The sequence below is a fragment of the Macaca fascicularis genome, chromosome 10, assembly GCF_037993035.2.
Source record: "Macaca fascicularis isolate 582-1 chromosome 10, T2T-MFA8v1.1".
Classification (NCBI taxonomy): Eukaryota; Metazoa; Chordata; class Mammalia; order Primates; family Cercopithecidae; genus Macaca; species Macaca fascicularis.
Window position 1 is genome coordinate 77,343,105 of NC_088384.1, and position 25,820 is coordinate 77,368,924.

A 25,820-nucleotide genomic window follows, 5' to 3' on the forward strand; every position below is an offset into this window, starting at 1 on the left:
ATGGTGGCAGGCACCTGTAGTTCCAGCTCCTTGGGAGGCTGAGGCACAAAAATTGCTTGAACCCGGGTGGCGGAGGTTACAGTGAGCCGAGATCATGCCACTGCACTCCAGCCTGGGAGACAGAGTGAGACTCTGTCTCAAAATAATAATAATAATAATAATGTTGATTTTCTAATTTGAAGTATATTGAAAGTCAATAAGCAAACATTCAAAACACTCGTATGACTCTCTTGAATCTTTATTATTTAAATAGTTTTCTATTGTACTTGAAAAGATTCGAGGTATATCCCTCTGTGTCCAAAAGGTCAGTATAATATTATGTACACATTATCTTCATAGCACAACTATTTGGAATAAGCTTTTCTTCAGAGATGTATTGGCATAAAGGAGCTCTGATTTGTTTAAATATTTTAAAAGGTATTAAAATATCTTTTCGTTTGAGAACCTCCCCTATATACTCAGGAAAGCTCACCTTTTCAAAACCTGAGTGTTAACTATTTCCAAACATTCTGTAATGTTTATCAAAAACAAAAAATAATGAATACAGATGAACATTATTTTGGAGAGCCCCATTGTCTTCATCTACTCAGATCATCCACAATCACTGGTGAGGAGGCAGAATTTTGTCACTGGGACAGCAGTCACTTGACCCAGAATCCTCTACAGATTCCCTCCAGGGAGCCCTTCCCATTGGCTCTTTCCTAATCATTTCATGTTTTTTAGTTTCCTCAGTAAACCCTTGGTCTTAGCAAGAGTCTTTATTCCCCTATTATAATTATCACCCTAACTACAGGCAAGAAAAGAAAAATAATCTGCCACTTATATCAGTCAACTATTGCTGCTATAATGCTACGTTATAGATTCACCCACAAATTTGGTGGTTAAAATAGTAAGCATCTGCTCTCATGCTTAGGTTCTCGAGTTGACTGCTATTGACTCATTTAGAATATGCTTGATTGGGCAGCTCTATTTCTGTACTTATGTTCCAAGACTGAAGCTCTTGGCTATGATGGGTTCAAGTTCGCTCCACGTTTCTTTCCAGGGCCTAGGCTAAAGGAGAAGACATAGCAGCCCATGGGACATGTTCGTTTCATGGATGATCACGATTGCTAAGAAGATAAGCCAACATACAGGTTATGCTATGGCTGCTAACAACTTCTTTTCCAAAGTAAGTTAGATGGCCAAATCTAGAATCAACGGTGGGGCAGTTCACTCAGTACACTAGACAGAGGTATGCATTTATAACTTAATTAAGAGGAAATGAAGAATTGGGGTGAATTTTAAAAATCTATGATACCACTGAGAGTATTTCCTTTCTAGTTTCTCTCTGCTCTGCCATGCTTCCAACCGTGGTGAAATCCACTGCGTTTAAGACCCATTTTCATATTTTGTCACCCAACTTTTCTATCAGAAAGCACTCATCTTTGAGTGGTTCCGTCTTAGTTATGAATCAGAACAATGACTAGTAAGAGAAAATTTAAAAATACCCATCAGTCCCCATGTGGTCTTCACAGAAACAGAGCCAAACTGTTGTTATTTAACCTAGTTCAGTGAGGTTCTTGGTTTATAGGTGAAAGCAATAAACATGTTGATTTCTTTTCTTTCCTCATTTGTTCTTCAGCAACAGCAAAGGGGATTTTCATTAAAGGGATCCAATTCCAGTTTAAAGATTTGGTCTGCAAAGTTTAACAAATAGTCTCAGTTTCAGAGTTCATTTTAACTGCCTCTAACCTTTTACTAATTAACTTATCTTCTTTCCTTCTAGATGCCAGAAGAGGGCTGTTGCTATTGTTTTTCTCTGTGCTTAAGGATTTTTGTCCTTTGCAAAATAATCTCAGAGTGTATCATAGAAGCAACTGATGCCCCAATCTATGCCCCTCAGCCAAATGTGTGGATTCATTGCAGTTGCGCGACACATCTGTGTCTTTCTACCTCAACCATCCATGCCTCTCTGCCTGTGGGGCTTTCTTGGCACTAGAGGAGTTTGCTCTGCCTGTATGCAGGGCAGCCTAGAAGTGTAATGGGTTTAATTTCCCCAGCAGCAATTTTCAACCAGTGAGAAACTGGAACTGGTGCAAAAACAGTCCAGCTTCCCTATCCCTCTTTGGGCCACACTCCCAGAAAGCTTGAGATAGCAGTAACCTGCTCCCTTGTGCACACCTTTCATTGGCTGTCTTCCCTTTTCTACTTCACTCCTCACTCCCTTGTTGCACTTCCTGGGATCACCTCTCAAACTACCTGGGGCATTGTGACAAGCATCTGTAGTCCCAGCTACACAGGAGGTTGAGGTGAGAGGATCACTTGAACGCAGGAGTTCTAGTCCAGCCTGGGCAACATAGCAAGACTCCTGTCTCTTAAAAAATAAAATAAAATACATGTATCTACATCCTTTTCTCAGGATTGGCTTTTGGAGGAGCCTAAAGTAAGACTGTAAGCAGGAAACGCTGAGAGCTCTCCCTAAAAGGCACAAAACTCAGAGAAGCTAAAGCAATAAAGCAACTTAATTTATGTGTAGATAAAAAGCAACTTAATTTATGTGTCTCAGAGATGGCATTGTTCTGTCAGAGCTGGCAAGTTAAAAAGCAGCCAAATACAAAAAATGTGCACAGAAGAAAAAGAAAAACACTCATCCAGGTGTTGGTCTGTGTTTAAAGCACAGAGAGGTGCAGTTTGGTCTTAGGCTTCTTCTGTACCCTGGTACATTAGTCTGTTCTCACTCTGCTATGAGGACATACCCGAGACTGAGTAATTTATAAAGTAAAGAGGTTTAGTTGGCTCACAGTTCAGCATGGCTGGGTAGGCCTCAGGAAACTTATGATCATGACAGAAGGGGAAGCAAACATGTCCTTCTTCACATGCCAGCAGCAAGGAGAAGTGCCATGCAAAATGGGGAAAAGCCTGTTATAAAACCATCAGATCTCGTGAGAACTCACTATCATAAGAACAGCATGAGGGTAACCACCCCCATGAATAAATTGCCTCCCACCAGTTCCCAGCTCCAACACATGGGAATTACAATTCAGATTACAATTCAAAATGAGAATCTGCGTGGGAACACAGCCAAACTATATCAACTGGCTTCTTCCACTCCCTAACTAGTATTACCAGATCTTTTCTCTCTATGGGTGCCCCTTTCTCTGACTATTGCCCAAAAGGGATGAATATGGTCCTTTGCTCATTATTTCAAGAACAATAGATTTGCATGAGACTCATGTGCTTCTGAGAGTTGATGTTGAACCACTCTTGTGTTGTAGCTCACATCCTCTTGGCCACATTTTTACAGCAACCAGCTTTGTGATAGTGTCACCGCCAGCACCTTGCATCAGTTGCAGCACTTATCTCTTGCTTCTCTGTTACCATCTGTTAAGATGCCTTCTGCAAACTACTCAGCCATTCTGAAGCAGGTGCAACCTTTGAAGTCCAAGATTGTGAACACCTTCTGGGCCAACATGACCAATGGTAGAAGAGAGCCAATGGATCATCCTTCCTCTCATTTGTCCTTCTGGTGGACAATTTTGAAGTGTATTCTGTGTAGTTTCTCAGAGTGTCCCCTGGAGAACTGTGTCTCATTTGCTCACAGCATTGTTCAGATTAACACATCTTCGTGGTTTTACTTTTTCCTGCATGTACACACTTGTGTCCAACCCAACTTTCTGGGGAACACTATGCTGCTTGGGTCCACATTTCCCTGTTTCTCCCTTCCTAGTGGCTCCTCACATACCCCTGGACCAATTGTTCTGACATCAACATGGTCTCCATCCTTAATGGTCTCCACCCTTAAAATGTAAAGTTTTAAAAATGAGAGTCTTGCTGCTGACTCACTACTCTGAAGGTATTAACCATGTGTAAAATATTGAACAAATGTTTATAACTCTAACTTGTTGAATACTTGTTGACATACTTGTTGAATTTGTTAAATTTTAAAAAACTTCCTGATTATACTTGTTAAAATTTTGAGAACTCTAATTCTTCCTCAAAATTGGTCCTTCATTCATTTTCACTTCTCTTTGGAATGTACAGTATTTACAACTATGGCTGCAGATTTTTTTGGGGGGTGGTTATTGATTCAGAAAAAAATGCTTATTAATATGTCACTTGGGCAGGCACTATTAAGAATACAGAGTGACTAAAATGCAGTTGCTAAAATTTAAGGATAATCTAATGATGAAATAGGAAAAGCTTTACAAATAACCAGAGCAAGTGAAATACAGAGTATGATCAGCATAATGAATAAAGTGTTGACATAATACATAATACATGAAGTCCTAATACATAATGTTATGGTGACAAGAGAAGCCCATCTGGTCAGAAGCATAGACTGCACACTGTTTTTCGGTTGGCTCATGAAGGATGCTCCTCTTGGGCTGTGCTGAGACTAGCAAAGGCAATTGGCGAGTTTTTTTTTTTTTTTTTTTTTCCACAATGACAAAATGTTTGTATTTGGTTGGCTAAGACATTTTGAAGAAACATTTTTCAATTTAATTGTTAAGAACATTTTGATGGCTCTCAACATCTCAAGCTCCAAGGATATTTCAACAAGTTTCAGTGCTGTGTCATCAAACAGCATGTTTCTCCTTTCCAAGGTTGAGCTTTTAAGAGTTATGGGGTCTATTTTTCCTGAGGTCATGAAGTCCTAATACATGCACTTTTGAAGCATGATGACTCTTCATGCCTCCTGGGTATTTCTGCTTCTTTATGAGAATTTCATTGTTATTCATGTGTGGATGACAGTTTGAATGACCTAGAAAGAACAAAACATAAAAGTAATGATTACATAATTCATGCCTTCTCTAATTAACTATGTTTTATTTTCTAAGAGCTGCAGATGTTATATTACTCATAAAAGTCTGTTCATATATTATTTATGCCACACGAATAAAATGTTTGTTAGCTTGAAACACTTAAGCAAATTCTCTGGGTTTCTTTAAATTAAAAAAGCAGGTATGAGGGTATACTAACCTTGTGTCTTTTGATTTTCTGTATTCTGAAGGCTTGACATCCAGGGCCTTGCTCCTGCCTCACAGGATTCACTAATTTCTAGAGATAGTAAGTCAACAACTCTCCTGCTAGCAAACCTTTCAAACGCAAACCAACCAATTCAGAGCCCAATCACTTCCTTATCAGGTCCTTCTCATACACCAGTCTCTCCACCTGCCCAAATCTCCCCAGGTACCAGACAAGGAAGGATGAGCCCCGTGCTCAATATTATTTTTACAAGATAAGCCCATACACATTTCACAATAAGTCTAAGAAGAACATGGGAAGAACAAATATCAAGCTCTGAACAGTGGTGACCTCAAGGGCAGAGTATTAGAGAACAGATTTTTGAGTTCTCCCTTTCATAGGATTTTTTTTTTAATGTGAGAATATAACACATTTTTATTTTTATATTTTTTCACTATTTTCAAATTTTTAAAAATATAAAGAGAACTGGTGAAATTAGTTTACTTAAGCACATACTTCATAGCTTTGTAAATATTTTTATATCCTCCAAAGTTTCAGTCTCCTTTCTAAAATAAAATGAATACAATTAAATGAAATTTTCTCCTTGTAATTACACCTGTAAGACTGATAAAAGGTATGAATTTGGTGGGCAGGAGGAGCGTGCGAATTATGGTACCAAGTTGGGAAGAAGGAAGAACACAGAATTCTATCCTATTTTTTCATTTTAAATTAATGCCATTTGGAAGGGGAGGGGGACAACCACATTGAAGGAAGAGACACCCTACTGTGTTTTCTTTGATTTGAGGTGCATAAATTGTAAGTAAATAAATACTGTCTTAAAAGTTTTTTATGACACTCTTTTGAAAGACATATTTGAGAGTTCTATATATTGTCTTTCTCCCCTGAGCCCCACCTGTCCCTCCAGGGATCTTTGACATTTAAGGTTTTAGGAAACAAGGCACTTGAAAATGAGAAACTAAGAATACTGAGCCAGGATCAAGATGCAAATAATTTAGTGAGAGCCTTAAACAAAATTAGGAAGTGACCAAAATGAAGAAAATAGAATGAAAAAATGACCAAACTCGGTCAAACATTTGGATATATTTTTAGTGTTTATTTTCAAGGATTCAAGTGGTATTATCTTTTAACCCTGCAATTTCTCGCTGTGGCTGCATGTGGAGATTACATCTGGAATAGGATGAGGCCTGCTATAAATGTGAGGCCTGAACCCTGCCTCTCACCCTCCCCATGGCAGGCACTGATGGACAGACCTCACTAACTCCTCCATCACTGAGAAACACAGAGTGGAAGCTGTGAGTCCACTGTACTATGCATGTGCTTAGAAAATGTCCAGTATTCATTTCCATATTTCTTATGATAATGAGGCAAATTTTATCTCACTTTCATGAAGTAATAAATTTAAAATGAAATTAAATGAAATAAAACGTTCTTATCTGTTGGGGAAGCTATGAGCAAAACCCAAGAGAAACTGTTGCACCTTTCTTATGTGGGGTCAAAGCAGTGCAGTGAGGAAGCGATGAATGTATAAAGTATTTTCACTTTTTAAAACACTCGTCTATGCTGTGTAAGTGTCTCTAGCTTAGTGTCTCCTAAATTGACATGCACCTGATAAATGACTATTGATTGAAAAGATAAATGAACAAATACATGATGCAATTTTGGGGAGGAGGGGACCATCTTGTAAGCCATCCAAGAGGACTGAAAATTCATGTTGAAGTAGGTTATTCAAATATTAGTTTAAGTACTATGTACTTGTAGGGAATTCCTTATTCCTACTGGTTATCAAAGACAGCCGCACTAGTTATCATGACAGACAAACAGATCAGCATGGCGATGGTACGATTCTTTCTTTTGGCAATATTAAATGCTTCTGTGTCTCTCACTACTTATTGGGAACCCAAATGTGGTCATATATATCCATGTTGTAGATAAAATGAGGGATGACTGTGCTATTTGAAACTGGCTTCCTTCAGCTGTGATCGTATAGTGGTTAGTAGTCTGCATTGTGAAACTGACGTTCTTCAAACTTAATGGGAAAATCTAATTACCACTCATAATAGAACCCTTACAAAGATATTAACCTTGATGCTTTGATCTAAAAATATTTAAGTATTTAATTTTTAATGCAATTCTCTTAACATTTAAAAATAATCTAGAACATGCTAGGTGTTACAGATTTCTAAAACAATGAAACATGGCCCTGACCTTGTGAAGCTTGGGGTTTAGTAGGGGAGTCAGGGCTATATATACTATCACAATACAAAATAATGCTATACTTAGGAGTGTCAACAAAACAATATTAACTCATAGAGGTGGTGATGATATAGGAGTTAAGAAAAAATTATTTAGGCAGATAGTAAGGGTATGGAAATCCTTGGTAAAGTTTTCCTTTTAATGAAAACCAGCCCCCAAATCATTTTCTTTTCTAACAAAGAGCAGCCTGTAAAATCGAGCTGCAGACATAGACAAGCAAGCTGGAAACTTGCACAAGTGAATGCCAGTAGTTGTGCCAAGAAGAAAAGTCTACCTGGGACTAGGCATGTTCAAAATGGTGACTCCATGTTCCCTTCTTTTGCCAGCTATGCGTACAGTAAGGAGCAGACAAGATGGCCCCAGCAAAATGAAAAGCTGATTTGCATAATAAGATTAGGGTGGGCTGGCCAGCCTTCCTTGTGCACTGTGTAAATGTCACACCTGGTCCAACCAATCTGTGGGCCCTAGTAAATCAGACACTGCCTCTTCAAGCCTGCCTATAAAATCTGGTGCAGTATGCCACAGGCTGGTTTTTCCCTTTCAGGAGCCCCTCTGTCTCACAAGAGAGAGAGAGCTATTCTCCTTTCTCTTTCTTTTAGCTAGTAAACCTCCACTCCTAAACTCCCTCCCCTTGTGTGTCCCCTTAATCTTCTTGGGGGAGAGACAAACCTTGCGTATTTACCCTGGATAATGGCACAGCTTCAGTGAGGTCACTAAAATGGAGAAATTTTAATTTGAACTTATTTATTTATTTATTTTTAGTTTCAATCTGTTTTTGAGTTCACTGGTTAAAAAAAGAGAAGAAATGAATAAGTGAATAAATAAACGTAATGCCTCTAAGAGACAACAAGGGCAAAGGCAGAGAGGAATTTAAAAACATGGTATCACAGCACACTCACTGTGCAGTAGCTGGAAATAGAATATAAATCATACATTGTTCTTCAATGTCAAATTACTGAAGGCCATATGGTATCTATTTGGCTTGTTTAAACTGCACTTTCAAATACAAGAAACAAAACAAATTGTATTTCAACTTACTTGCTTCTTTCTTAAGGAGGAACCTACCTACCCTTTCTAATCTCCTTGTCTAGAGGGAACAAACAGGTTTGCATCAGCAGCTATTCTGTTGGTGTAATATGCATGTCCAAAAATAGCACCAAATCAAATAGTTTTAATCCTCAATTTTGTTAAATAGCTGGATATACTGGATATTTTTCCAAAATAAATCTAAGTAAATATTGAAAAACAAATACATATACCAACATGGTATACTTTGGAACTCTGAGTGACAGTCCATGGGGTAGCCAGGCAGGTGTAGAAACAGATGTTGCCCAGCACAAAGTCTCTGGGTCTGTTTCTTCCAGCCTCCACCCATCATCACTCTGGCTGGACTGTTTGATCATCAGCCTTTGTGTTCTACTCATGATTGTACCTTTTATTCTTTATTTTTATTTATTTATTTATTATTTTTTTGAGACAGAGTCTCACTCTGTTGCCCAGGCTGGAGTGCAGTGGCACGATCTCAGCTCATGGCAACCTCCGCGTCCTCGAATCAAGCAATTTTCCTGCCTCAGCCTCCCAAGTAGCTGGGACTACAGGCACCCGCCACCACACCGGGCTAATATTTTTTTGTGTGTTTTTAGTAGAGACAGAGTTTCACTGTGTTAGCCAGGATGGTCTCTATCTCCTGACCTTGTGATCCACCCGTGTTGGCCTCTCAAAGTGCTGGAATTACAGGTGTGAGCCACTATTCTTTGTTTTTCTCCATTTGTCTTACTACAAATAAATATATAATCTAATTTCCCAATAAGCCCATATTTTTAAAAAAATCATATATGGACATACAGATAGTTCAGAAAGGAATGAAACGAAAAAGGAACTTCTCTCCTTCCCCTGCAAGTTTCTTTCCCAAAGAAGTAATTGGTATCAATTTCTTGTGATTGCTTCTAGGAAGCGAATGTGTAAATATGTGCTACATTCTGCGACTGGAGTCAATCCTGGGAATTCTGTTTTTCAATACAATCCTCAATATCAGGAAAAATTTCCAATTTATTTGTAGTGTGCACCATACTTTCTTTGGGTAGTTTTATGTTCCTCTCTGTTTTTGGTTATTCTTCATTTTCAAATTTTAATATTGTGTTTTTTCCTTTTGGTGACCAGGTTCATTAGCAAGTTACTTATAGACGACTTCACTCTTAGTTACTTATTTTCAATCTATTTACCCACTTTGTTTCCTAATTAATTAATTTTGCTTTTATCTTTATTATTTTCTTCCTTTTCTTAGGTTTATTTTGTTATTATTTTCTAACTTTTGGTCTTGAGTAGCTAAATTCTTTTGTTTTTATTCTTTCCTGCTAGTTATATAGATATGCAAGGGTAGGTATTTTTCTCTGCTTTTAATTTCTAATATTTATTGTTTTAATTATAATAATTTCTAAATACTTTGCAATTATAATTTTGATTATTTCTTTGATCTTAGACATTTATAGGAAGAAAATTACAAATTTCAGGGTGGTTGTAGTTTTTCTCCCTGATTTTCATTATTATCTTTTATGTTTTGTGTGTGGTTGTGTATGCACATCAAGAATGTAGTCTGTACTATTTCTGCTTTTCCCCTAATATACAGCCAATTGCTTTATAAATATAAGTGATTAAAGTGAAGTATATTCTATAAGACTATAGAATTTAATATATTTTCATTATCTTACCTTCAATTATTTTGTGCAGAATTTCAAATTTTTTCTTATCTATATTTTTTTCCTAGCATTTCTTGAAATTTATGGTTTTGTCATTGTTTTTGCTACGTTATTTATTGTTATCTTATTATTTAGGTAAATGCGTGTTCTAAATGTTTCATCTTTATGTGTTTAAACTCTTTTAGACTCTTCCTTGAATTCAAACTTCTCTGACATTAGTATCATACTTTCAAATTTGTATTAATATTTTCCTGGTCTGGATTTGTTTAAGCTTTGAAAGTTTTTACCCTTTTAGAATTTCCCTATATTATCCATGTTTTATAGGATATGTGTTTGCTCCTTTTTTTTTTTTGAGATGGAGTCTCACTCTGTCGCCCAGACTGGAGTGCAGTGGCGTGATCTTGGCTCACTGCAAGCTCCACCTCCTAGGTTCACACCATTCTCCTGCCTCAGCCTCCTGAGCTACTTTTTAATTTAATTTGTGAAAATTTTTTATTCATTTTAATGTATATCTTGACATGTTTGAGAGCAAAGTTATATTTAGACTTAGTTCTGTCATCCTGACATCTTTTCTGCTTTTGATACTATATATTCAATTGAACTAGCTTTTGAATCTGCAAACTAATATTCATTTTAGTTTTGTTTTTATTTTTTCCTCATTTGGACTCCAGCTTTTGGTACTGGCAGTACTATTTGAACAAAGCATTTTGCTACTTTGTTTTTACTGCTTCTTACTTATACCTTCTTTCACTATTTACTTTTTACTATGTACAAATTTACTAGTTAGCTAGTCTAAGGTATAGGACAACGAGACAAGAAATTCATTTGCTTACTTAATTCAAACACATTTTACAGAGTTTCTATAAATGTGCTTAAGTCAATGAATTATCTCACAACTACAAAACCACTGTAAGTTTGATTAAATCTAGCATGAAAACAGCAGTTTCTGTGGGGGGAAAAATTAAAAGTTTCTTAGAAAGCACTGAGATATTCTAAAAAAACACTGCACCCCCAGCATGAGTTGGCACAACTCAAAAGCAGTAGATGAGAATGATAAGTAGATATTACTGCTTATAAGCTTATGGGTCAGCTGGATGTTCTTGTGATCTCACCTGGACTCCCTCATGCATCTGTGGTTCACTGTGGGTCAAGTATGCAGCTCTGCTAAACTCGGGAGCCTCTCTCCATGTTTGGGAGACAGGTGGCTATAGCTGGTCCAGGCTGGCCTCCCCTGGGATGGTTGCGATCTGCTCTTCATGTGCTCCCATCCTCTAGCAATCTTCTGAAACTTGTTCCCAAGATGCTGGCAGGACTCCAACAGAAAGGGAGCAGAAGTGCCAGGTCCCTTGAGACCCAGGCCAATCTCAAGCTGGGTCTCTTGAGATGCAGGTTTAAATCTCTATTGGCCTCACCAAGTCCAGAGGCCAGCCCAGATTCAAAAATGGAGAAACATATGCCACCACCCTCTGCAGGGAGGAGTTTGTTGTAGTGTCACATTGTCAAGACCACAGATACTTGAGGAATTGAAATGCTTTGTCAATGGGCGCTCCATATACTGCTACTTGGAATTAGAATCCTTTTGTCTTCATGCTACCCTCACCCTGACTCATGCAGGCCAGGCCTTGTCAGGGCCTGGAGCATTTTTCATTAAAAGGAAGACTGTTTCATCACTTTAAAAAGATAGAATGAAGTCTGCTGTGTGGCAATTCATTTGGGGGCTCTTATTAATGTGTTGTTCTGTGACCTATGTCAGTATGTTCACTTTGAAGTTTCAAGATGATCTCCACCCTAGGATAACTGAAAATGTGTACATACCAATTTATGAACTTTGCAAAAGACTATGCTTTTCAAACTAAAGACAAAATTGTTGGAGAAAATTTATATTTATTCACATTTGTATTTTATATTAGTGTTTATAAAACATATATTTAGGAAAGTTGGATTTTATACATAACTGCTCATTGATTTTATTATAGTCATGTCTGTTTTCAGGGATTGTATTTTTCACTGAATGATTAATTTATATCTCTGAGATCTGTGATATATAAACACAGTTCCATGATTCCACAGCAGTTATGTTTATATTATTTTTCTCGAGCATACTGTAAGTTCTCTCCAGTTAAATGAATCTAGCTCTAAGAAACATAACACCTAGGAATAAAAAGTCTTTCCAAATACATTGCCTAAATTTGGCAGGCTTACTTCAGAAACATAGTCTTGTTTGTGTGTGTGTGTGTGTGTGTGTGTGTGTGTGTGTGTGTGTTTTAAGACAGAATCTTGCTCTGTCACCCAGGCTGGAGCGCAATGGTGTGATCTCAGCTCACTGCAACCACCACCTCCTGGGTTCAAGTGATTCTCCTGCCTCAGCTTCCCAAGTAGCTGGGACTACAGGCGTGGTGCCACCACACCCAGCTAATGTTTGCATTTATAGTGGAGATGGGATTTCACCATGTTGGCCAGGCTGGTCTTGAACTCCTGACCTCAAGTGATCTGCCTGCCTTGGCCTCCCAAAGTGCTGGGATTACAGGCATGAGCCATTGCTCCCGGCCTAAGTCTTGTTTTAAAATAAAAATGCACTTGGCTCTTTTGAACTTGTCAAAACTACCAATGACATGAAATCACTTATTATTATTTGTTATTATTATTAATTTGTTATTAAATAAAATCCCTAAAGATCAAAATTCAAAATGAAAAATAAATCCAGGATATATGTCTCAATCATTTATTTCTTTTCTTTTCAGCAAACCATTCACACATAAAGTGAAATGGAGAATTTTAGCAATCCTTAAGTAGTTTAACAGGACTACTTGACTGAATTTTAGTAAGTCTCGAGATATTTATGGAGATAATTATCACATATATTAAAAATGAGGAAAAAATTACTTGATTCAATGGGATATTTCCTTTGTGGTCAATATCTATTAGGTGGTATTATGCAATGGAAAATTTGAAACAATTATTGTGTACCAAATGATTCATTAAATGATTAGCTAGTTGATCATATTTATTATAATCTATTTCAGTCAATGGTCTCTAAGGATGAGAATTAATATAGGAATGCCATTAGCCATTTATAAATGAAAATTTTTGCTTTATTCTTAATGGCAACTGACTACTAGCTAAAGGCAAAGTACATTAAGTAAGTAAACCCAGTAGAAAAAAACTAGAATCTATAGAGACTGTAGTCTAGACAAATTGCAGTTATGTAATTTCAAAACTACCTAACAATGTTTTAGTCAACAACCACATATATGACAGTGGTCCCATAAGATCAAAATGAAGCTTAAAAATTCCTATTGTCTAGTGAAATCGTAACCAACACAACATCACAGCACAATGCATTACTTAACGTTGTTTGTGGTGATGCTGGTGTAAACAAAGCTACTGTGCTGTCAGTTACATGAAAGCATAGCACATACAATTGTATGCAGTACATAATAATGTATAATAATAATAAATATGTCACTGATTTATGTATTTACTATACTACAGTTTTTTTTGTTGCCTTAAGGCACGCTTCTTCTACTTATTAAACAAAAAGTTAATTGTAAAACACCTTCAGGCAAGTCCTTCAGGAAGTATCCAGAAGTAGGTAGGCATAGTTACCATAGAAAATGACAGCTCCATACGTGCTATTGCCCCTGAATATCTTCCAGTGCGCAGGCAGAAAACAGTGATCTTGATGATCCCGACCCTGTGTAGGCCTAGGTAAATGTATTGTTTATGTCTTAGTTTTCAACAACATAAAAATGAAAATAGAATTTTTTTCCAAAAATATGGATACAAAGAAAATATTTTTGTACGGTTGTATGCTGTGTTTGTATTTTGAGCAAAGTATTATTTTTAAAGAGTTGAAAAGTTTTAAAAATTAAAAATGTTTAAGTTATAACAAGCTAAGGCTATTATGGAAGAAAGAAAAATATTTTAAATGAATTTAGTGTAGCCTAAGTGTACAGTGTATATGACGTCTACAGTGCACAGTAAGGTTCCAGGCCTTCACATTCACTCACCACTCCCTCGCTGAGTCAGCCAGAGCAACTTCCAGTCCTGCAAGCAGCATTCATGGTAAGTGCTCTTTACTGGCATATACCATTTCTTATCTTTTATACCATATTTTTACTGTACCTTTTCTAGGTTTATTTATGTTTGATACCTCTGTGTTACAATTGCCTGCAGTGTTGAGTGTAGTAACTTGCTGTACCGGTTTACAGTCCAAGAGCAATAGACCATACCATATAGCCTAGGCATGTAGTAGGCTACACCATCTAGGTTTGTGTAGTACACTCTATGATGTTTTCACACAATGATAAAATCACTGAACAATACATTTCTCAGAAATTATCCCCCTCTTTAAGTGACATGTGACTTTGGTTGTATACATAAGGATATCTATTTTATAATTAATATTTCCAATTTTGTTTTCTGATAGTATCTCACGTAATGAACACAGCAACCCATTAGTCAGTTCAGGCAAGTTTTACTAAATAACTATATAGACTTGTGAGTTTACATGACTTGGCCAAAGTTCAGAGCCAGTCTGTGGTTGACTCATTTTCCTTGCACCAAAGCCCCTGTTCTCTCTACCAAGACAGTACTGCATTTGGCCTCATCTGTGTGCACTTCTGGGAGAGCTTAGCCATTATCAGGGATGATGGAGGAAGAGAAAGAAACTCAAAGAACGTATCGTGGAACAATTTCCAGCCTTGAAAAATGGCATAGAAAGAACTCAGTTTCTTCTTTCCAGTAAGTGGACCTGATTTCTGTTCAATGGAAGTCATTAAAAAAACTCAAACATTTAAGAATATGGACTTCAAATCCTATATCAAACTTCACTCAGGCAATGTTAAGCCTGCATTTTATTTTACATAAAATAAGAATAATATTGGTAGTATTATTGATTATGAAAAATTTTATTCTGTTACATTTTATGGGTATATTATATTGTTGTTCAGCAGATATATATTCACCACCTCCCTCCATGACTTCTGTAGACAGCATGCACTTCTTTGCCCCACTGATGTTGAGCCCAGTCATGTGACTTTCTTCGACCCATGGAACATAACCCAAAGTGACAATGTGCCAACTCCAAGTCTGCACTGTAAAAGTCAACATGTGTCCCTATGTCCTTCTTGTGCTCCAGCCATCCATCACAAAGAGAAGATCATGCCTCATGTAGCTGCCAGTTCAAGAAGGAAGGGGGACCTGTGGACCAGGCATTGGGCCCAACCTGCAGCTTGGAGCCCAGACTAGCCACATTTAGTTTAGGTCAGCTGAATCTCAGCAATGCATAGTGAAATCATTGGTAATAAGGCTGGAAAGATAGTGTCTAGAAAACTAAGAATACCAGATAAAGTTATTCACAATTACTCTATTTTAGGTGAGTGAGAATTATTACAAGTCTTTGAGCACAAATTTTTCCAAGATTATTCTGGCAACAATGTGTAGGGCATAGGGCCAAGACTTCAAATGGAGTCTACGTCTATAGCTCCCAGAGAAGAAATAAACCATGCCGTTAGTTTGATGCTAGGATTTTGAGCATGCATGAGACAATGTGAAGAATAAATGGGCTTTGGGAAGAAGTCATGCTTGGAAATTTACAGCATGATGGCTTAATACCCAACAGAAATAATGAACCTGAATCTCTGAGAATATGATTGTCACCTAGTTCAGGAGTCTCCCTTAAGAACAATCACATAGTAAATATTCTGCAATTGTTTTATTTTGTCTTTACTTTGGTATCTCTTGATAAGAACCTTCAGGTTAGGCTTTCAGGTCATTGTTGTGTTTTTACATTTGAACAATCTTCTTAAGAATTAACTGGCCGGGCGCGGTGGCTCAAGCCTGTAATCCCAGCACTTTGGGAGGCCGAGACGGGCGGATCACGAGGTCAGGAGATCGAGACCATCCTGGCTAACACGGTGAAACCCCGTCTCTACTAAAAAATACAAAAAACTAGCCGGGCGCGGTGGCGGGCGCCTGTAGTCCCAACTACTCGGAAGGCTGAGGCAGGAGAATGGCGTGAACCCGGGAGGCGGAGCTTGCAGTGAGCTGAGATCCGGCCACTGCACTCCAGCCTGGGCGGCAGAGCGAGACTCCGTCTCAAAAAAAAAAAAAAAAAAAAAGAATTAACTGCCATTAAGCATGAAGTGAATTGTTGACTCGCCTTGTTCAAGACTGAAAGCAAATCTGATAAATGTGCTACTGAATTGTTATGAATTGTTTTTAATTTATCTAAGAACATACCATACTTATTTGTAGGATTTCATGGTGTGGCTTACTAACATTGAATTCTTCATTACAAAAAGCTAGCTAATCAATGTAAATATACTATGGCTTGAGTGTGTCTCTCAAGATTCATGTGTTGGAAACTTAATCCCCCATGGTAACAGTGTTTGGAGGTGGGGCCTAACAAGAGGTGATTTGTTCATGAGGGCTCTGTTGTTATAAATGGATTAATGTCATTATTGTGGGAATAAATTAGTTATAAAAGCAAGTTTGGCCACATCTCTCTCTTGCTTTTATGTTCTTTTGTCCTTCTGCTTCTGCCGAGGAATGATGTAGCATGAAGGCCCTCACAAGATGCTGGCACCATGCTCTTGGACTTCTCAGCCTCCAGAACCATGAGCAAAATAATTTTTTATGAATTACTCAGTCTCAAGTATTCTGTCAGAGAAACACAAAACAAACTAAGATAAGATACTTCATGGTTATCAGTGCCAAGAACAAACCAAATGATCAGACTAATATAATTCAATGACTGAGAACCTAGGGCAGTAGTTTTCAATTGTAGCCACAAATTACAATCACTTGGTGATGTTTTTAAAATCTCCATGTCAAGGCTTTACCCTAGAACCAAAAAACTATTATTTTTAAATACCTTGCTGGTGATTTTATTATGCAGCCATGGTTGAGACTGGGCATATATGTCCTATCCAGTTTTTAAAAGCCAAATAATCTGGAGAGTTTACGTATACAAAATACCCCTGTGAAGACCATCATTCCCCATAGCCTAGTTTTTATAATCAGGCAAAAAAATAAATTATATATACAATTCAATTACATAATTGAGTTATGCCTATATAGATAGATATCTGTTATATCTGTATATAGGTATCATTATATTATCTATATTATTATCTACAATTATATATCTATAATATAATTATATAGATAATTTAACATAATATAATTATCTATATACAGACAGATATAACAGATATCTATCTTTATAAGTAGATATATTTATATCTACATATATTATATACATATAATGAGATTAACCCAACACAAAAAATGGAAAAAATATGGGGAGGTGGACAAAACCACAATTATTGGGTGGAAATTGTGCTCTGAGTGCTTCAAGGTAACTGGTTTTGAAAAAAAGTCATTTTTTTTAAAGAAAAATAATTTTATAGATGTCGACACAGCTGGCTAGATTATTGGGATTTTGAAATGATCCTCTTTAAAGTCAATTTGGAGACTTGTCCTGTATTTAACAGCACTGCAGCAATAAATGTGACATTTTATAATTATAAAAAAAATGCCAGGGCCAGGTGCAGTGGCTCACACCTGTAATCTCAGCCCTTTGGGAGGCTGAGGCAGGCAGATCACTTGAGCTCAGGAATTCAAGATTAGCTTGGGCAACACGGTGAAACCTTGTCTCTACAAAATAAAAAGATACAAAAATTAGCAGGGCATGGTGGTGCACACCTGTAATGCCAGCTACTGGGGCTGAGGCAGGAAGATAGCTTGAACCTGGGAGGGCAAGACTGCAGTGAGCCGAGATCACACCACTGCACTCCAGGCTGGGTAACAATGTGAGACCCTGTCTCAAATAATAATAATAATAATAAAAGCCAGAATATAATTGATCTAATTTCTTTTTTATTATTTTTTATTGTGTTCAAATATACAGAATGTAAAATTTACCGTCTTAGCCATTTTTCAAGTGTACGGTTCAGGGACATTAAGTTCATTCACATTGTTTTGCAACCACCACCACTGTCAATCCACAGAACTCTTTTTCTTCGGACAAAACTGAAATCCTGTACCCATCAAACAACAATGCCCCACGTCCCCCCTCCCCAATCTCTAGCAACCACTATTCTACTTTCTGTCTCTATGAATTTGACAACTCTGTATACCTCATATAACTGAAATTATATGGAAGTATTTGTCTTTTTGTGACTGGCTTATTTTATGTAACATAAAGTCTTCATCCGGGCACGGTGGCTCACACCTGTAATCCCAGCACTTTGAGAGTCCGAGTTTGTCAGATCATAAGGTCAGGAGATCAAGACCATCCTGGCTAACATGGTGAAACCCCGTCCCCATCTCTACTAAAAATAAAAATAAAATAAAATAAAATAAAAGTTAGCTGGGTGTGGTGGTGCGTACCTGTAGTTCCAGCTACTTAGGAGGCTGAGGCAGGAGAATCTCTTGAAACCAGGAGGCCGAGGGTTGCAATGAGCCAACATCGCACCACTGCACTCCAGCCTGGGTGACATAGTGAGACTCCATCTCAAAAAAAAAACAGTTTTCAAGATTTATCCATGTTGTGGCATGTGTAAGAATTTCCTTCTTTAATGCTGAATAATATTTCATTGAATGAATACACTACATTTTGTTCATACATTCGTTCATCAATGGACACTTTAATTTCTTCTGCCTTTTGGTGTTGTAAGTAATGTTGCTATCAACTTTGGTGTACAATATGTACACCAATATGCTTTCAATTCTTTTTGGTATATGCCCAGAAGTGGAACTGCTGAATCACATACACTACTTTTTAATTTTTGTGGAACTGGCATGCTCTTTTCCACCGTGGCTGTACATAAAGTGGCTGCACCATTTTATGTACACAAGAGTTCCAATTTCTCCCATTCTCAACAAAACTTATTTTCTGCTGCTCTTTAAAAATAGTAATCACTCTAATGGGTATAAGGTAATATCTCACTGTGGTTTTTATTGAGCATCTTTTCACATCATATTGGCCATTTGTATATCTTCTTTGAAGACATATCTATTGAAATCCTTTGCCCATTTTTTAACCAAGTTTTTATTTTTGTTGTTGTTGAGTTGTAGGAGTTCTTTATACATTTTGGATATTAATCCCTTGTTAGACACATGATTTGCAAATCTTTTCTCCTATAATGTGGGTTGCCTTTTTACTCTGTTACTTGTGTCCTTTGATAAAAAGTTTTTAATTTTGAAAAAAAATTCACTTTTTCCCTGTGTTTTTGGTGTCATACCCAAGAAACGAGTGACAAATAATTCATTTACTTTTAGCAAATTCTGTCTGATAAGTCAAAAAAGATTATTTACAATGCAAAACAATTAGATTGTCTGGCTTTTCACATTCAAAACACAGGATATTAAAAATAAACAAAATCGAAGTTAGCAAACTCTGGGACTTTATTGAAACTTTAACTTTTGAAAAAACATTACTTTTTTTTGTTTAGTTAATTACTTTACCTGAGGTTTCTAGTTCATGTTTAGTTCATGGATGCTTTCAAATAGAAATAAAATGAGAACTCTTTTGAAGTCTACATCTATGTGTTATGTGTCTTTGTTTTGCCAAACCCCCTAGTAGAGTTAATAGCAAAGAATAGCTACTCAATATACCCTTAAAATAATATTAACCCAGGTGGTACTCTTTGATAGTATTTACACCATATATTCATTTTATAGTTGAACAAATTGATATCTTGGGAGGCAAAATAATCCAAGTGATTAATACTGAATATAAAACAGATACCTTGCTTGTACATAGAACAAAAATACTTGGGTTTAGATGTTTAGATAGCCTGTCTGAACACACAGGACAATGGATACCTGTGGGATGTAGGTGTGCATATCATGTTGCACTTTAATTGTGAGCAGGTGGTGCAAGGGGGACATGAAGATAAATGTCGGGCCCCCAAGAAAATTTATTCTAAGAATTTACCGTTAGTCCTATAAGTGCTCCTGAAAACTCTTACCCTGCCCCTTGAGGCTTCCCACAACTCATGCATTTCCCAGGTATTAGCAAAGTATAGTGACAGATGCTGAGAAACCATCTGTGTAAATTGCCCTCTTGGCCGACCAGGTGTCTTTTCTTCCCCCCTCCCCCCGCTCCAAGATGAAGTCTTGCTCTGTTGCCCAGGCTGGAGTGCAGTGGTGCAATCTCGGCTCACCGCAACCTCCCCCTCCCAAGCAATTCTCCTACCTCAGCCTCCTGAGTAGCTGGGATTACAGGTGCACATCACCATGGCCAGCTAATTTTTGTATTTTCAGTAGAGACGGGGTTTCACCATGTTGACCAGGATGGTCCTGCATTCCTAACCTTGTAATCTGCCCACCTCAGCCTCCCAAAGTGCTGGGATTATAGGTGTGAGCCACCGCGCCCGGCCAGCATCTGACTTTTAAACTCATTTTGTTTGATAACATTTATAGTAGTTTAGGCCTTAAGGGTACTTCCAAGGCATTAGTTTCATATGTCCTTCTTTTCAGATGGAGAAAAAGAGGCCAAAGGAGGCAGTCACTTGATACAAATAAACGGCCAGTAAGTGGTGTGGTCCAGATCCTAAAGGGACTCCCAGATCCAAATGCTTTTACTGTTATCCCTCTGTATTCATGGGGGATTGGCACCAGGATCCCCAGTGTTGCCAAAATCTAAGGATACTTTAGTTCTTTATATAAAATGGCATAGTATTTGCATTTAATCTATGCACATCCTCCTGTATACTTTAAGTAATCTCTAGATTACTTATAATAGCTAATACAGTGTAAATGCTATGTAAGTAGTTGTTATACTATATTTTTAAAATTTGTGTTATTTTTGTATTGTTCTTTTAAAATTTTTTTGAATATTTTTTCATACATGGTTGGTTGAATTAACAAATGTGGAATCCATACATAGAGAGAGCCAACTGTATATTGCTAGAAATGTCACCAGAGGCAGAAACAAAAAAGGGACTATAGATATGCATTCCAGGAACTGACTTTCTCCTTGTCTTCTAGAAGCTTGCTCACCCTCAGCCTTCCACAAAGGCAGAAAATCTTTGGCTTCTAGCACTCTGACTCTCCCAAACCTACTAATAAAGCCATGAGGATCCTGAACATGGGGACTTCCTTACTCCAGCCCCAGGGCCTCTTTAGCTGAATCCACTGCCACCAGAAATGTGATGGCTGCACTCTTTCCCAATTTTCTCCACTCTCAGCTACCTTTGATGAAGGGGGCTTCATTCTGTAAAGATTAGCATAGCTTGCTACTGGAGGTTTTCCTGTTGCCGTATTCACAAAAAATTGTATTGGCAAGATTGACAATTTTCTAAAATGCTCAAATTTATCTGACCTTACAAATAACATCCACTGGAAAATTATCAGACATCTGTGAGAGTCATTTTGGGTTGAATTAAATTTTTGATGTGCTGTGAAATTGGGTCAGTGCATTAGAATTACATTTTAATCGTTACGAATGCACTCATAAAATGTTGTTCTTCCGTGCAAATTGGCAACACTCCCAGACTTGAGGAAGCTTTGAAGAGATGAATTTCAAAATTCCTGATTAGCAAATATGTGCAAGAAGTCAAAAAAGACACATCAAGAATTTTTTAATAATGTACACAATAATTCTTGATTTATCTTACTATTATGATCTTAAATGGGGTATTTGCACGGAAAAAGGCAACATTATTCAACGCTTTGTGTAGAAAGCAGGAAATTTATAAAAGGAGAAGCTGATCTTTCTCCTTAGAGTTTGTGGTTCCTGTGAAGTCATTGTACTTAGTCAACTGTTTTCTGGATTGCTTAACAGAGTAAAAATAGGACAAAGCAATGAAAGTTGTGGAGACTCAGATTTCCACTGTATGTTATAAAGAACTTCTTAACAACACACTGCCTTGTGAGGGAAAAAATTGCAGCTCATGCAGAATGGCTAAGCAGAAGGTGGACAACTATCTTTCAGGGATATTATAGAGGAGGAGTTTCCAATCTTTTGGCTTCCCTGGGCCACATTGGAAAAATAAGAATTGTCTTGGGCCACACATAAAATACATTAACACTAATGCTAGCACATAAAATACACTAACATTAGCACATAAAATACACTAACACTAACGCTAGCTGATGAGCAAAAATTATAAAAAAAATTTCATAATGTTTTAAGAAAGTTTATGAATTTATGTTGGCCCACATTCAAAGTCATCCTGGGTCGCAGCCCCACAGACCGCGGGTTGGACAAGTGTCTCATAGAAGATACCGCATAATATTGGATGAGAAGTGGACTCAGTGACTCTCAAGACCCTTTTGAATTTTAAGAGTGGGCTGGCGTAGTCTAAAAAATAGAGCCAAAAGGTTCCTAGGTTGCCTGGTGGAATCACTGATGAGTAATAAGTCTCAGAAATGAATTTTCACCTAACCGAATTTATAAGTTAGTAGTACTAAACTTACCTTTCTGGAACCCACATAGAAACTAAGGGACAGACAGCTTTGGATGCAAAAATAACTCAAGTGGAGCTGGAGGAACCTGGCAGGTTACACAAACTTAAACTCCTTGCAGGGTCAGCAGGTCCTCTGAAGCCAGGTATAAGACAGGAGTGTAGTGGATGTTGAGGACCAGCTTCAGAACATGTTCAAAACGTAAAGCATTTTTGATTTCCTTTCTTATCAAATCATTGCCATCAACCCTAATCCCTTACATTAGAAACACATAGGAGATAAACAAGAGAACTCTGGAGCAAATGGCCAAGACCACACAAGAAATCTTTGTTGGGGTCCAACCATGACCCATCCCCAGTGAATGTTAGCACAGTAGAGTGTAGAGTTTTCTTCAGTTTCTAAAAGCTTACACAAGGCAAAGGTGAATGTTCACCTCGGTGCCCTTCAATTTCATCACATCCTGCATTTACATCATGTCTCTTTTCCATACTCCTCTTCCTTACCCCTGCCCCTGAGTTCTTCCCCGTGATACCTGACTTCACCAGTGCCTCACATGCAGGACCTATTCTTCTGCCTCCTCTGAATCAACATTTACCTAAGTTATTACTCATCCCTCTAGTCCCTCTACATATGTTATGGAGTAAAATAATGGCAAGATTTAAAGACAAACAGAAACATGTTCTGGGCGCCTCTTCCCAGATATTTGCATAGTAGTCAAGTTTTCTTATAACTGAAAAACCATTTCATTAAGTACTGCTTCCATAATTGTAAATTCTATGCAGGTAATCAGCAGTTAAGGGTAATTTTTTTTTTTTTTTTTTTTGAGACGGAGTCTTGCTCTGTTGCCTAGGTTGGAGTGTAGTGGCGCGATCTCCCGGGTTCATGCCATTCTCCTGCCTCAGCCTCCTGAGTAGCTGGGACTATAGGCGCCCGCCACCACACTCGGCTAATTTTTTTGTATGTTTAGTAGAGATGGGGTTTCACCGTGTTAGCCATGATGGTCTCCATCTCCTGACTTCGTGATCTGCCCGCCTTGGCCTCCCAAAGTGCTGAGATTACAGGTGTGAGCCACTGAGCCTGGCCAGGGCAATTGTTTAAGGTATTCTTCGGTTGTGCATCCCCCATCCCACCAGGTAGGTCAGCCCCTCTACTTCTGTGCATAAACCTGGAAATGATGCAATGGAGATGATTTTAAAATCCCTTACTACAATCTGTACTCATTCAACAAAATTTAATCAGTTTCTTCTGTGGAGGAGCTATTGTACTCTTCAACAAGCAGCATTACTGATCTATGGATAACATTATTATACTAAAGCACTTTATTTTTTTTCTAAAAGTTTATGCATTTATGGCCTCTGAGGTTAAGCCTATTGTTTTTCCTTCACTGAGTATGATTTTGCTATATTTTTAAAGGAATTCATTTAGGTGTTATTTGACATTTAGACTGAAATGATTTTTCAGTTTGTTTGGAAGAAATACTTTTAAAAAGTTAAGAAGTCAGAAGTCTACAAGTCAATGGAGATAAAATATGAAAACAAGGACTTGGTTTTAAGAAGTTGTAATCACAACTGCTAAAATTAAATCAACTTACTAGAACCTTCTGAAAACAAACATATATGCAAATACTGTAAAATATATGGATTTATACCACAAAAACTCAAACACAGGGAACCTATGGTAGCCATTTTTTCTATCAAAAACCAAGGCAAAACTGGTCTAATTTGCTTCCATTGAACCAAAGTTGTGAAATAGAATAGGGATGATCAAAGCATCCATTTTCTCAAACTTTCTCTTACACCAAACCTTTTAGCCAAACTGCTAGAGAAGATTAAAACCGAAGTTTCATCCTCTTTTTCCCTTTGTCTAATCAGTGCTTGGGAGAGAAAATAACATAGGTAGGATTCCTTGGTTTGCTGGGTAATTGAGACTCTCAGCTAAAAACAAAAACTTTTGTAGTATTTATAGAGGATGACAACTCCAGTTTTGAAATCTAGAAGGCAGTGATTAAAAGAATTTGTTTTTCTCCTCTCAAGAATGTATCGTACTTGCATTAAGAAGGAAAATGAAGCTCGGTGTCTAACATGCTCACCTTAAAAAGTACCTCTCAGTCAGGTGGGTGCAGGGTTCTGGGAAGTCCTCACATGCCTCCTCCACCGCAGGGAGCTCCTCGCTCTTCAGAAGAGGGGACCACTCTCCTTGGGCAGGGAAGACCCTTCTCCTACAGCTGGAAAATGGACCGGAAGCAGCTTGGAGCTGACTTTCTTTGCGCCACCTGCCAAAGGCTCCTCAGTAGCATTGCGAGAATCCAGCGCCCAGAATCAGGGCTGGTTGAAGTTACAGTTTTTTTCCATCTCCGCTTTGAAAATACAGAAAATGACCGAGATGAAAATACCAATGACAGCCATTAAATAAAAGATAATAAAAATGGCCAAAGCAAGCATGAGATCCACAATGAAAATAATCAGTTTTGCCAACATGTTGGCATTTCTTCTCGTTCACAGAATGTATTTCAAAAGTCCCAAAGGCACCTACCATGTGATTATGTCTTTGTAAAATGTGGGCAGGAATAAGGACATTTCTAAACATGCTGAAGAGTGTTGTAATTCTTCTAAGTATCTACCAGGAAGGCTGGTTTAATGAAAGTTTTGATTTCCCAACTGGTACAAAACAGTGGCTAAAGGTAAAGTGTGGAATATTGATTCGCTGTGGGGACTCTAATGGGGAGAAGTCCAAGAATTTATTTCATCCTATAACTGTGTAATTACTGATTTTAATTTCCACAGGGTATAGACACCCTAATGTGCATTTATAGCATAAAAGGCTATTATAGATATCTGATGTTTCTTAGAAAATTAAAATGTGCCAGTCCAGTGTAAAGGGAAAATAAAGCCATTTTCAAACATGCAAAGCTTCAGAAAGTTTATTTCTTTTGTGTATTTTTTTTAAAGTTACTAGAGAATATAATTCAATAAATTATTTTGCTTGCTGAAAGAGAAATACTTGGCATGTAAGAAACTGCAAATTTAGCCAATAGAGCAATGAAATTAAATCCCAGAATCATAGCTCAGCAGCAGACATAAAGGCAATAAATTCAAATTAGGAAAGGAACTTAGTGAGCTACCAGAGATAGTCTTTAAGAAGACAGTCACTTTCGTATGTTAAGTGGTATGATGAAAAAGCATGATGATCTAAAAATAAAATGGCCAGTATATATCTTAGTTAACGAGGTAAATGAAAGGTAAAAAGAGAATTCAAGAAAAACCACAACGTTGAATAATGAGCCATGATCCTCATATGAAACAAACTAAATTGAAGCACAATTCTGAGAAATTGATAGAATACAGGAAATGAGACTTTATTTGTCCTTAATATTCAGAATGTTTCTTCTTTAAGTAGCACAGATTGAGAGTGGGAGATTGTACTTCCAAAGGGTTCAATCACACTGCTTGACTGTACAATGAAATTGCCAAACTCATAATATTTCAA

The 25,820-nt window shown here is 37.5% G+C and overlaps 1 long non-coding RNA gene across 1 annotated transcript; it reads right to left on the minus strand.

The window, feature by feature from the left end:
• Positions 1–222: 222 nt before the first annotated feature.
• On the minus strand, positions 223–24,797 carry LOC102136035 (uncharacterized). Its single transcript, XR_281390.5, has 2 exons — positions 24,424–24,797; positions 223–4,741 (listed from the first exon to the last, which is right to left on the minus strand). It is a non-coding gene; the product is annotated as an uncharacterized lncRNA (long non-coding RNA).
• Between the last annotated feature and the right edge of the window lie 1,023 nt (positions 24,798–25,820).